A 13967-nucleotide genomic window follows, 5' to 3' on the forward strand; every position below is an offset into this window, starting at 1 on the left:
TAGTCACTAATACATCGTATAATCAATTACAATCAATCCAACATAGTTTCGCTGGTACGGGAGGCGTTTTGGAGTCCCGTAGATGCTTGGGCACTTGAACACCGTTGACATAACATCTTTGTTCAACTAAAAAAACTGACGAAAACATTTAGAATTACCATACCCTGTCTGTTCATGTTACCTGCTTCTGGTATTTGATCACTGGTTTCTGTTTCCTTTTGTTTTCCTTTCGTATCGTTAGTCCCAACTTTAGAGGGAGTTGGATAAGACTTGTTTCCTCTCTGTTTTCCTTATTTAGTTGTATCGTCTAGCCGTGATGGGGCTATAAGGAGTGGGTAGTCCCGGAGCATTTCAAGCCGTCCCTCCGGAGAAGCCTGAGCATCTCCTCCGGGTTAATTTTAGTGCTCATGTTCCTCTTGTATCGTCGTACCGAGTTGTAGGGCTCCTTGGTACGTTTTAAATGCCCTTTTTGTCCCTTTATTTAAGTCGTGCAAATTGTCTTAAGAGCACACACTCTGTAACTTCCATCTCAATTAATTAGTAAATTGTTTTCACTTACCTCTCTATTAACTAACCATCGACACAATAAAGGTCCATTTGCACAAAGCCACATTTTCAAAATGTAAACAAACTTAACCTTTTCCACCTGTCGTTAAACACCAATTTCGTATGCGGCTTTCAAGAACCAAGTGCGCGCTCTCGGAGGATCTTTGCGATAAATTCAAAATTTTTCATTTTCTTTTACATAGACCGATATGGGCCACGGTTCGCGCCACGAAAACGGGCAGGGAGAAGTCGTCTGACTTTCCAACAACCTTCCTTTTCCGCTGTGGTACTGGTCGAGTACGGATGCTCTAGTGAGAATTGTGTGAAAATCTACCTTGTCTAAATTTACCTTTCCCGATCTCGGGACTATCGACTTACACATTTTCGTACCGTCCGTATTTAAATACCACATCAATTTCCTTCGTCGCCCTCACAGAGGTAATGCAAAGTTTCTTCATTCGTTCGTATCTTTACTATCTTAAAATTAGGGATCTACGCTGGGGTCGAACTAGTTCCGGAGCGTTTCTGCACCTGTAGCTATCGGATAACCCGGATCTATACAAGCTTCAAAGCGAGCCGTTGAGCCTTCCCTTGCACCAGCACTTCGGCAACCAGTAGAAACGCCTGGATCGCTCGTACCCGTCCGACCTTGATAAGAAACCATCGACGATAAGTACCTCGTATTTTTTTGTTACGATTTCCTTGAAGTCGCGTTGCGTTGGTCCATAGTGCGGGATTTCAAGCTTATTTTCTCTCTAGTTTACTCTGTCTCTCCTTGTTTTAATTTGAATCTTGAATTTTTTATTTTATTAATTGCTAAGTTTCATGTGAACATATCACAGCTGTGAAATGGCCATTCAAGACAATTCTGTTTTCGTTTTATTTAATATTTGACTTCAATATAAATTTAATTTTGTTGGAAACCGACACATTAATTTAATTTCAACTAATCTTAATTAAATTTTTTGTTACACTTTATGAACTTTTTTTATAATCAGCATTCAGTAGCTAGCTGACAAAAAAAAGCTACTTGGCGCCCTTAACTAGACCCACGACTCCGGCTCTCCTGAACCACCTCTGAGTCCGGAGACGGTGTACCCATTCAATAAAAAAAAAAAAAAAAAAAAAATAGAGTGACACTAATTTGGCGCCCAACGTGGGGCGAGTTTCAAAAAAAAAAAACACCACAAAAACTAATTTTAATTACTTATTATAATTGTACTAAAATAATAAGAGAGAAAACAGGCTAGCATCCCTTTATTTTAGACACGCTCTTGTCATGGCGTCCGAGTCAAATATTATCTTACCCAAATATTTATCAGAGCACGAGCTTACCTATGAACTGCTTATACGTCGCATTAAAACCCGACGTACTAAGGAAGAAAAATGCCGTCTCTTAGAACATGAGCAACTTAAGGAACATACACGACCCGTGAATTTTACTACGAAACACCTAAATTTTGTAACAGACAGACAGGAAATTACCGAGACATTACAATCGATCACGACCCTAATATTAGATTTTGACTCCGGACTTTTGACCGATACACTGTGCCAGCGTATACAGACCAGACTGAATCATGTCCGTGAACGTATTCTAAGAATGCCTATTCCATCCGAATCCAATGAAGAGTCTAAAGCCATCCGTGACGAACTGCATGCTACTTGTTTGACCCTTGAGGCCGATCTGAGAGACCGCGTTCTCCACTCCCCTATGATGACTCCTCTTGGTCAAGATACCACTCAATTCCACTTCCACAATTCTACTTCCTTCCCCGTAACGGAACCAAAGCAGGTTCCAGTATATAAGTGGGGAATTTCGTTCTCCGGAGAACCTACCGACAACTTAATTTCCTTTCTCGAGAATGTCGAAGAATTATCTATCGCGCGTAGAGTTAGCCCACAAGAATTATTCCTATCAGGGATTGACTTATTTAAAGGACGTGCGTTAATTTGGTTTCGCTCCGTTAGAGGCCAGTACAATGATTGGCACTCTCTGATAACTGCGTTAAAGGAAGAATTTCTTCCTCTAGACTATGACGATCTCTTGTGGCAGGAGATCAAAACCAGATTGCAACATAAAGACGAACCAATCGCTATCTATATCGCCACTATGCAAACCCTATTCAAACGTCTTTCGGAAGAACCGCGTGAAAAAACAAAACTCTACTATTTACGCAAACTAATCCGCCCCGAGTTTATTACCGCTCTCGCACTACACGATATCTCGTCCGTTAAAGAACTTCAAGAACTGTGTAAAAAGGTAGAGAAATCTCTGGCATTTTGTCAACCACCCGCCAAAACTAATTGGCACTTAGTCGAACCAGAGCTTTCATTACTAGCTAGCGCACCTATTGCATTTAAGGACGATCCAAATATGCCTCAAATGAAACATGTTCCACGGAGCCCCCAGCAAAAAACGTCCTCTGTAAATTCCAATAACACCAGAATTCAGGCCGCATCGACGTCGCGAAAATGTTTTAATTGTGGCAGTGCGACTCATTTCTATTCCAACTGCCCGGAAAAACGGGGACGATTTTGTTATCGTTGCGGAACTCGAGACGTTACCGTGTTTACTTGCCCGAATTGTACATCAAAAAAACTAATTAGGAAATCGGCTACCGCTGATCGTTGCCGACAACCCACTTTTCAGATCAGCAAAACGTCACCGGAATGGACTAACTGGGTCAATCATGTACGAAAATTTTTACGTCACAATCCAGTACCGTCACCGGTAGTAACACTTAACTCAATTATTTTAACTAAACCAAATGATAATCGTCCGTACCTCGAAATTAAAATAAATCAAGTTAAAATTAAGGCCCTTATTGATTCAGGTGCCTCAAAATCTGTTTTAGGACTCAGGGGATTATATTTAATAAAGGAGCTAAATTTAAACAAAAATGCCTCCGCGTTTAAAGTTGCCCGCACCGCAGACGGCAGTCAACACCCAGTCGAATACGAAGTTCAAATAGAAATAACACTGGACAATGTTAAACATAAATTATCGATTTTGGTCATACCTTCTCTAAACCATACGTTAATTCTGGGTAGCGACTTTTGCGATACCTTTTCAATTTGTCTCGATTATCTTTCTCGTACCTGCAAACCGCAAATCCAAACCCCTATTGACTCTCTACATTCTGAGAACTCCCTTTCTGCTGAACAGTCTTTCGTCGCCAAAAGAATAACGGAGAAATTTTATGAAATAAGCGGCGAGGCGTTAGGCCGAACTCACAAACTGTCCCTGAATATCGAAACCGGAGATGCAGTCCCGTTCCGACAATATCAGTACCCGATGTCCCCGTATATGCAAAAGATTCTAAATAGCGAAGTGGACGAGATGTTACGTTTAGGAGTCATAGAACCGTCACAAAGCCCGTGGTGTTCCCCAGTACTTCTTGTTAAGAAATCGTCGGGAGAATACCGCTTTTGTTTTGACGGTCGAAAATTAAACGAAATTACGAAGCATGACTCATACCCACTTCCCCGCATCGACAGAATTCTCTCTCTATTAAGAGATGCCAAATTTATTAGCTCTTTAGATCTTCGCAGAGCATTCTGGCAAATTCCCCTTTCCGAACCCTCCAAAGAAAAAACGGCATTTGCAGTTCAGGGACGTGGACTATTTCAGTTTACTGTCATGCCATTTGGCCTTCGAAACTCTGCACAAACACAGCAACGACTGATGGATGCTATCTTTGGACCCCAATTCGAACCCAAGATTTTCGTGTACCTGGATGATCTTATTATCGTGACCGCCACATTTGAGGAGCACGTCGAATTACTGGAAATAGTCCTTAACCACCTCAAAGCAGCTAATTTGACAATTAATCTAGATAAAAGTAAATTCTTCCGTACTTCTCTTAAATATCTCGGATATATAATTGATGCAGAAGGTCTTCGTACGGACCCGGAAAAAATCTCCTCCATGGTCGAATATCCTCGACCTAAGAACGCAACCGAAATTAAAAGATTTATTGGCCTCTGTAGCTGGTATCGGCGGTTCATTAAAAATTTCTCTTCTTTAGTAGCCCCGATAAACGATCTCTTAAAGGGCAAGAAAAAGAAACAGGAAGTAAAGTGGGATGAGAAAACTGAAACCGCTTTTCACGCGATTAAAAACGCGCTAGTTTCTGCGCCAGTTTTAACCACACCGGATTTCTCAAAACCTTTTTATGTACAATGCGACGCCAGCGACGTGGGCTTAGGTGGCGTACTTACCCAAGGAGAAGAAGGCTTCGAAAAAGTTATTTGCTTTGCCAGCCGAGGTCTTTCTAAAAGCGAGCGGAACTACTCCGTAACGGAGCGCGAATGCTTGGCAGTAATCTTTTCCATAGAAAAATTTCGACCCTACATTGAGGGGACCAATTTTACAGTTATCACGGACCACCACTCTCTTCTATACCTTTTCCGTATGAAAAATCCTACTGGCCGTTTGGCGCGATGGATCTTACGGCTCCAGCAATTTTCGTTCAATATTATTCACCGTAAAGGAAATATTAATGTGGTCCCGGACGCCCTTTCACGCATACCGCCCTTTGTAAGTTCCGAACTAGAAATCGCGATAGTTGATCTCGAACCAGCCGAAAATGATAAGTGGTACAATAGAATGACACAAAGGATTACAGAGTCACCTGATACCTATCCTGGTTGGTTAGTTGAGGACGATAAACTAATGAAATTTTGTCCCAGTCGCGCCCCTCTACAAAACAACGAACGAGAGTGGAAATTTGTTGTCCCCAAATCGAAACGGCCCACGGTAATTCAATCATGCCATAATCCCCCAACTGCTGCTCATTTCGGTACGTTCAAAACACTCTCTCGAATTAAAGAAAACTATTTCTGGCCTGGAATGAGATCTGACGTTCACCGCTATGTAAGAACCTGTCGTACGTGTGCCGCCCAAAAAGTTCCTAACGGTGGCCCACTTGGACTAATGGGCTGCGAAAAAATCGTACGATTCCCATGGCAGGTTATTGCCTTGGACTTTATGGGCCCTTTTCCTCGCACAAGTAAGGGTCACAAATATCTCCTTGCGGTATCGGATTGGTTCTCCAAATACACTCTTCTATTACCTATTAAAAAAGCAACGTCTACACCAGTCATTAAGTTTTTGGAAGAACGTGTCTTCTTGGTATATGGTGTACCCCAATTTATTATCGCGGATAATGGCAAACAGTTCATAGGGAACGCGTTTAAGCGATTTGTAAATTCATATAATGTGGAAAAAATTTGGTATAACGCGAAGTACCACCCACAAGCGAATTTTGTCGAGAGAACAAACCGCACTATCGGTACCGCTATTCGATCCTATATAAATACGCACGATACATGGGACCTAGAATTAGCAAAAATTCAAGCTGCTATAAACACTGCCCGTCACGAAAGCACTCGTTATACCCCAGCGTTTCTTAATTTTGGAAGACATGTACCGTTGTCTGGAAATTATTACCGAAATATACCAATCAACGGAAATAACTTCGACTTTGCAGTTGCGGATCGTCACGATTATGCAAGAGAGATTAACAAATTAACGGAAGTGTTTCAAATCGTGCGGGATAATCTGCATAACGCCTATAACAAAAATTCCCGTCGTTATAACGCCTCTCGCAGGGATCTGTCATTTAACGTGGGTGATCGAATTTGGCGTAAAAATAAAGTATTGTCTTCCGCCGGACACAAATTCACTGCAAAATTAAGCCCTAAATACGTCCCCGGCACGGTTACAGAAAAACTTTCAAATCTCGTGTATCGAATTCGGAATGAAGATGGTTCTAACGCCGGAAACTGGCATATCCAGGATTTAAAACAGTACCACGTAGATGACTCAGATTCGTCCGGAAGCGAAACTCAAGACGAGATTGACGAGAACGACAACAATCCCGAACATGAATAACTTAATATTCGTACCATTAAAAAAAAAATTACTTATTCCAATAAATTCCAAGTTTATTTCAAAAATTTTGTTAAAAAAAAAAAACAAGGCTTACGCCTTAATTTTTTTTTTTTGTGGGAAAGGGACAGTGTAACGGTCTTATTTTGTTAAACTCTTAGCAATAGTCACTAATACATCGTATAATCAATTACAATCAATCCAACATAGTTTCGCTGGTACGGGAGGCGTTTTGGAGTCCCGTAGATGCTTGGGCACTTGAACACCGTTGACATAACATCTTTGTTCAACTAAAAAAACTGACGAAAACATTTAGAATTACCATACCCTGTCTGTTCATGTTACCTGCTTCTGGTATTTGATCACTGGTTTCTGTTTCCTTTTGTTTTCCTTTCGTATCGTTAGTCCCAACTTTAGAGGGAGTTGGATAAGACTTGTTTCCTCTCTGTTTTCCTTATTTAGTTGTATCGTCTAGCCGTGATGGGGCTATAAGGAGTGGGTAGTCCCGGAGCATTTCAAGCCGTCCCTCCGGAGAAGCCTGAGCATCTCCTCCGGGTTAATTTTAGTGCTCATGTTCCTCTTGTATCGTCGTACCGAGTTGTAGGGCTCCTTGGTACGTTTTAAATGCCCTTTTTGTCCCTTTATTTAAGTCGTGCAAATTGTCTTAAGAGCACACACTCTGTAACTTCCATCTCAATTAATTAGTAAATTGTTTTCACTTACCTCTCTATTAACTAACCATCGACACAATAAAGGTCCATTTGCACAAAGCCACATTTTCAAAATGTAAACAAACTTAACCTTTTCCACCTGTCGTTAAACACCAATTTCGTATGCGGCTTTCAAGAACCAAGTGCGCGCTCTCGGAGGATCTTTGCGATAAATTCAAAATTTTTCATTTTCTTTTACATAGACCGATATGGGCCACGGTTCGCGCCACGAAAACGGGCAGGGAGAAGTCGTCTGACTTTCCAACAACCTTCCTTTTCCGCTGTGGTACTGGTCGAGTACGGATGCTCTAGTGAGAATTGTGTGAAAATCTACCTTGTCTAAATTTACCTTTCCCGATCTCGGGACTATCGACTTACACATTTTCGTACCGTCCGTATTTAAATACCACATCAATTTCCTTCGTCGCCCTCACAGAGGTAATGCAAAGTTTCTTCATTCGTTCGTATCTTTACTATCTTAAAATTAGGGATCTACGCTGGGGTCGAACTAGTTCCGGAGCGTTTCTGCACCTGTAGCTATCGGATAACCCGGATCTATACAAGCTTCAAAGCGAGCCGTTGAGCCTTCCCTTGCACCAGCACTTCGGCAACCAGTAGAAACGCCTGGATCGCTCGTACCCGTCCGACCTTGATAAGAAACCATCGACGATAAGTACCTCGTATTTTTTTGTTACGATTTCCTTGAAGTCGCGTTGCGTTGGTCCATAGTGCGGGATTTCAAGCTTATTTTCTCTCTAGTTTACTCTGTCTCTCCTTGTTTTAATTTGAATCTTGAATTTTTTATTTTATTAATTGCTAAGTTTCATGTGAACATATCACAGCTGTGAAATGGCCATTCAAGACAATTCTGTTTTCGTTTTATTTAATATTTGACTTCAATATAAATTTAATTTTGTTGGAAACCGACACATTAATTTAATTTCAACTAATCTTAATTAAATTTTTTGTTACACTTTATGAACTTTTTTTATAATCAGCATTCAGTAGCTAGCTGACAAAAAAAAGCTACTTGGCGCCCTTAACTAGACCCACGACTCCGGCTCTCCTGAACCACCTCTGAGTCCGGAGACGGTGTACCCATTCAATAAAAAAAAAAAAAAAAAAAAAAATAGAGTGACAATGTCTTGTGATTTAAAATACACTTAATTTATTAGGTCCAATACTTTATTAAAAAAAAAGGGGGTGACATATAAGTCACTGAAGTCTTCAGAGTCGATTTTAAATGCTGCATTTTCGTCTTCGTCTCAAACATTGAAAACTGAATTACATTTTTGTTCTGAAACGGTAACAGTTTTTACTTTGGTTTTTTGCTTATATCTCGAAAACAGTTACTCCTATAAATTTTTGTCTTTCTTTCAAAATTAAAGCTGATAAAATATTCTACAAAATAGTTATTTGCATTTTTCTTGTAGGACCAACCATAAGCGAGTTATAGAGTTGGATATAAATAATATTTAACAAAAATTTGCTTTAAAATAAAATGTTTGAAAAACTGAAATTAAACTAATTTAACTGTGTCTAACACTTTAGTAGAGAAAAAAGGAAAAGACATAAAAGTCACTAAAGGTTTCAGAGTTGTCTTTAGTTGTCATATTAATAACAATAACATTAATAATAATAATACTAATAGTACTAAATTTGCTTATATGCAAGCGCTTTATTAAGGTAACAGTTTTTTGGTTTCTTGCTTATATCTCGAAAACAGTTACTCCTATAAATTTTTGTCTTTCTTTCAAAATTAAAGCTGATAAAATATTCTACAAAATAGTTATTTGCATTTTTCTTGTAGGACCAACCATAAGCGAGTTATAGAGTTGGATATAAATAATATTTAACAAAAATTTGCTTTAAAACAAAATGTTTGAAAAACTGAAATTAAACTAATTTAACTGTGTCTAACACTTTAGTAGAGAAAAAAGGAAAAGACATAAAAGTCACTAAAGGTTTCAGAGTTGTCTTTAGTTGTCATATTAATAACAATAACATTAATAATAATAATACTAATAGTACTAAATTTGCTTATGTGCAAACGCTTAATTAAGGTAACAGTGTTTTGGTTTCTTGCTTATATCTCGAAAACAGTTACTCCTATTAATTTTTATCTTTTTACTAAAATTCAAGCTGATAAAATTTCCTACAAAATAGTTATTTGCATTTTTCATATAGGACTAACCATAAGCGAGATATATGATTGAAAATAATTAATATTTAAAAAAAAATTGCTTTAACAGAAAATGTCTTGTGATTTAAAATACACTTAATTTATTGGGTCCAATACTTTATTAGAAGAAAAAGGAAGTGACATAAAAGTCACTAAAGTCTTCAGAGTCGTCTTTAAATGCTGCAGTTTCGTCTTCGTCTCAAACATTGAAAACCGAATTACATTTTTGTTCAGTAACAGTCACAGTTTTCTTATTGTTTTTTTGCTTATATCTCGAAAACAGTTACTCCTATCAATTTTTATCTTTTTACAAAAATTCAAGCTGATAAAATTTCCTACAAAATAGTTATTTGCATTTTTCTTGTAGGACCAACCATAAGCGAGTTATAGAGTTGGATATAAATAATATTTAACAAAAATTTGCTTTAAAATAAAATGTTTGAAAAACTGAAATTAAATTAATTTAATTGTGTCTAACACTTTAGTAGAGGAAAAAGAAGAAAACATAAAAGTCACTAAAGGTTTCAAAGTTGTCTTTAATCGTCATATTAATAACAATAACATTAATAATAATAATACTAATAGTACTAAATTTGCTAATATGCAAACGCTTAATTAAGGTAACAGTGTTTTGGTTTCTTGCTCATATCTCGAAAACAGTTACTCCTATCAACTTTTATCTTTTTACTAAAATTCAAGCTGATAAAATTTCCTACAAAATAATTATTTGCATTTTTTATGTAGGACTAACTATAAGCGAGATATAAGATTGAAAATAATTAATATTTAAAAAAGAAGTGCTTTAACAGAAAATGTCTTGTGATTTAAAATACACTTAATTTATTAGGTCCAATACTTTATTAGAAAAAAAGGGTGTGACATATAAGTCACTGAAGTCTTCAGAGTCGATTTTAAATGCTGCATTTTCGTCTTCGTCTCAAACATTGAAAACTGAATTAGATTTTTGTTCTGAAACGGTAACAGTTTTTACATTGGTTTTTTGCTTATATCTCGAAAACAGTTACTCCTATCAATTTTTATCTTTCTTTCAAAATTAAAGCTGATAACATTTCCTACAAAATAGTTATTTGCATTTTTCTTGTAGGACCAACCATAAGCGAGTTATAAAGTTGGATATAAATAATATTTAACAAAAACTTGCTTAAAAATAAAATGTTTGAAATACTGAAATTAAACTAAATTAATTGTGTCTAACACTTTAGTAGAGAAAAAAGAAAAAGACATAAAAGTCACCAAAGTCTTCAGAATCGTTTTTAGTCGTCATATTAATAACAATAACATTAATAATAATAATACTAATAGTACTAAATCTGCTTCTATGCAAGCGCTTTATTAAGGTAACAGTTTTTTGGTTTCTTGCTTATATCTCGAAAACAGTTACTCCTATGAATTTTTGTCTTTCTTTCAAAATTAAAGCTGATAAAATATTCTACAAAATAGTTATTTGCATTTTTCTTGTAGGACCAACCATAAGCGAGTTATGGAGTTGGATATAAATAATATTTAACAAAAATTTGCTTTAAAATAAAATGTTTGAAAAACTGAAATTAAACTAATTTAACTGTGTCTAACACTTTAGTAGAGAAAAAAGGAAAAGACATAAAAGTCACTAAAGGTTTCAGAGTTTTCTTTAGTTGTCATATTAATAACAATAACATTAATAATAATAATACTAATAGTACTAAATTTGCTTATATGCAAACGCTTAATTAAGGTAACAGTGTTTTGGTTTCTTGCTTATATCTCGAAAACAGTAACTCCTATCAATTTTTATCTTTTTACTAAAATTCAAGCTGATAAAATTTCCTACAAAATAGTTATTTGCATTTTTTATGTAGGACTAACCATAAGCGATATAAGATTGAAAATAATTAATATTTAAAAAAGAAGTGCTTTAACAGAAAATGTCTTGTGATTTAAAATACACTTAATTTATTGGGTCCAATACTTTATTAGAAGAAAAAGGAAGTGACATAAAAGTCACTGAAGTCTTCAGAGTCGTTTTTAAATGCTGCAGTTTCGTCTTCGTCTCAAACATTGAAAACCGAATTACATTTTTGTTCAGTAACAGTCACAGTTTTCTTATTGGTTTTTTGCTTATATCTCGAAAACAGTTACTCCGATCAATTTTTATCTCTCTTTCAAAATTAAAGCTGATAAAATTTCCTACAAAATAGTTATTTGCATTTTTCTTGTAGGACCAACCATAAGCGAGTTATATAGTTGGATATAAATAATATTTAACAAAAATTTGCTTTAAAATAAAATGTTTGAAAAACTGAAATTAAACTAATTTAATTGTGTCTAACACTTTAGTAGAGGAAAAAGAAGACGACATAAAAGTCACTAAAGGTTTCAAAGTTGTCTTTAATCGTCATATTAATAACAATAACATTAATAATAATAATACTAATAGAACTAAATTTGCTTATATGCAAACGCTTAATTAAGGTAACAGTGTTTTGGTTTCTTGCTCATATCTCGAAAACAGTTACTCCTATCAATTTTTATCTTTTTACTAAAATTCAAGCTGATAAAATTTCCTACAAAATAGTTATTTGCATTTTTTATGTAGGACTAACCATAAGCGAGATATAAGATTGAAAATAATTAATATTTAAAAAAGAAGTGCTTTAACAGAAAATGTCTTGTGATTTAAAATACACTTAATTTATTAGGTCCAATACTTTATTAAAAAAAAAAGGGGGTGACATATAAGTCACTGAAGTCTTCAGAGTCGATTTTAAATGCTGCATTTTCGTCTTCGTCTCAAACATTGAAAACTAAATTACATTTTTGTTCTGAAACGGTAACAGTTTTTACTTTGGTTTTTTGCTTATATCTCGAAAACAGTTACTCCTATCAATTTTTATCTTTCTTTCAAAATTAAAGCTGATAACATTTCCTACAAAATAGTTATTTGCATTTTTCTTGTAGGACCAACCATAAGCGAGTTATAAAGTTGGATATAAATAATATTTAACAAAAACTTGCTTAAAAATAAAATGTTTGAAATACTTAAATTAAACTAAATTAATTGTGTCTAACACTTTAGTAGAGAAAAAAGAAAAAGACATAAAAGTCACCAAAGTCTTCAGAATCGTTTTTAGTCGTCATATTAATAACAATAACATTAATAATAATAATACTAACAGTACTAAATCTGCTTATATGCAAGCGCTTTATTAAGGTAACAGTTTTTTGGTTTCTTGCTTATATCTCGAAAACAGTTACTCCTATGAATTTTTGTCTTTCTTTCAAAATTAAAGCTGATAAAATATTCTACAAAATAGTTATTTGCATTTTTCTTGTAGGACCAACCATAAGCGAGTTATAGAGTTGGATATAAATAATATATAACAAAAATTTGCTTTAAAATAAAATGTTTGAAAAACTGAAATTAAACTAATTTAACTGTGTCTAACACTTTAGTAGAGGAAAAAGGAAAAGACATAAAAGTCACTAAAGGTTTCAGAGTTGTCTTTAGTTGTCATATTAATAACAATAACATTAATAATAATAATACTAATAGTACTAAATTTGCTTATATGCAAACGCCTAATTAAGGTAACAGTGTTTTGGTTTCTTGCTTATATCTCGAAAACAGTTACTCCTATCAATTTTTATCTTTTTACTAAAATTCAAGCTGATAAAATTTCCTACAAAATAGTTATTTGCATTTTTCATGTAGGACTAACCATAAGCGAGATATAAGTTTGAAAATAATTAATATTTAAAAAAAAGTGCTTTAACAGAAAATGTCTTGTGATTTAAAATACACTTAATTTATTAGGTCCAATACTTTATTAGAAGAAAAAGGGGGTGACATATAAGTCACTGAAGTCTTCAGAGTCGATTGTAAATGCTGCATTTTCGTCTTCGTCTCAAACATTGAAAACTGAATTACATTTTTGTTCTGAAACGGTAACAGTTTTCACTTTGGTTTTTTGCTTATATCTCGAAAACAATTACTCCTATCAGTTTTTATCTTTTTTTCAAAATAAAGCTGATAAAATTTCCTACAAAATAGTTATTTGCATTTTTCTTGTAGGACCAACCATCAGCGAGTTATAAAGTTGGATATAAATAACATTTAACAAAAACTTGCTTAAAAATTAAATGTTTGAAATACTGAAATTAAACTAAATTAATTGTGTCTAACACTTTAGTAGAGAAAAAAGAAAAAGACATAAAAGTTACCAAAGTCTTCAGAATCGTTTTTAGTCGTCATATTAATAACAACAACATTAATAATAATAATACTAATAGTACTAAATCTGCTTATATGCAAGCGCTTTATTAAGGTAACAGTTTTTTGGTTTCTTGCTTATATCTCAAAAACAGTTACTCCTATGAATTTTTGTCTTTCTTTCAAAATTAATGCTGATAAAATATTCTACAAAATAGTTATTTGCATTTTTCTTGTAGGACCAACCATAAGCGAGTTATAGAGTTGGATATAAATAATATTTAACACTACTAAAGTGTTAGACACAATTAATTTAGTTTAATTTCAGTATTTCAAACATTTAATTTTTAAGCAAGTTTTTGTTAAATATTATTTATATCCAACTTTATAACTCGCTTATGGTTGGTCCTACAAGAAAAATGC

General features: G+C 34.9%; 1 long non-coding RNA gene across 1 annotated transcript; it reads left to right on the forward strand.

Annotated features, from left to right (window-relative positions):
- Positions 1-7117: 7117 nt before the first annotated feature.
- LOC107398870 (uncharacterized) lies at positions 7118-8130 on the forward strand. Its single transcript, XR_010334619.1, has 2 exons — positions 7118-7590; positions 7641-8130. It is a non-coding gene; the product is annotated as an uncharacterized LOC107398870 (long non-coding RNA).
- Positions 8131-13967: the final 5837 nt, after the last annotated feature.

This window comes from Tribolium castaneum, chromosome 6 (assembly GCF_031307605.1).
Source record: "Tribolium castaneum strain GA2 chromosome 6, icTriCast1.1, whole genome shotgun sequence".
In the NCBI taxonomy this organism is placed as follows: domain Eukaryota; kingdom Metazoa; phylum Arthropoda; class Insecta; order Coleoptera; family Tenebrionidae; genus Tribolium; species Tribolium castaneum.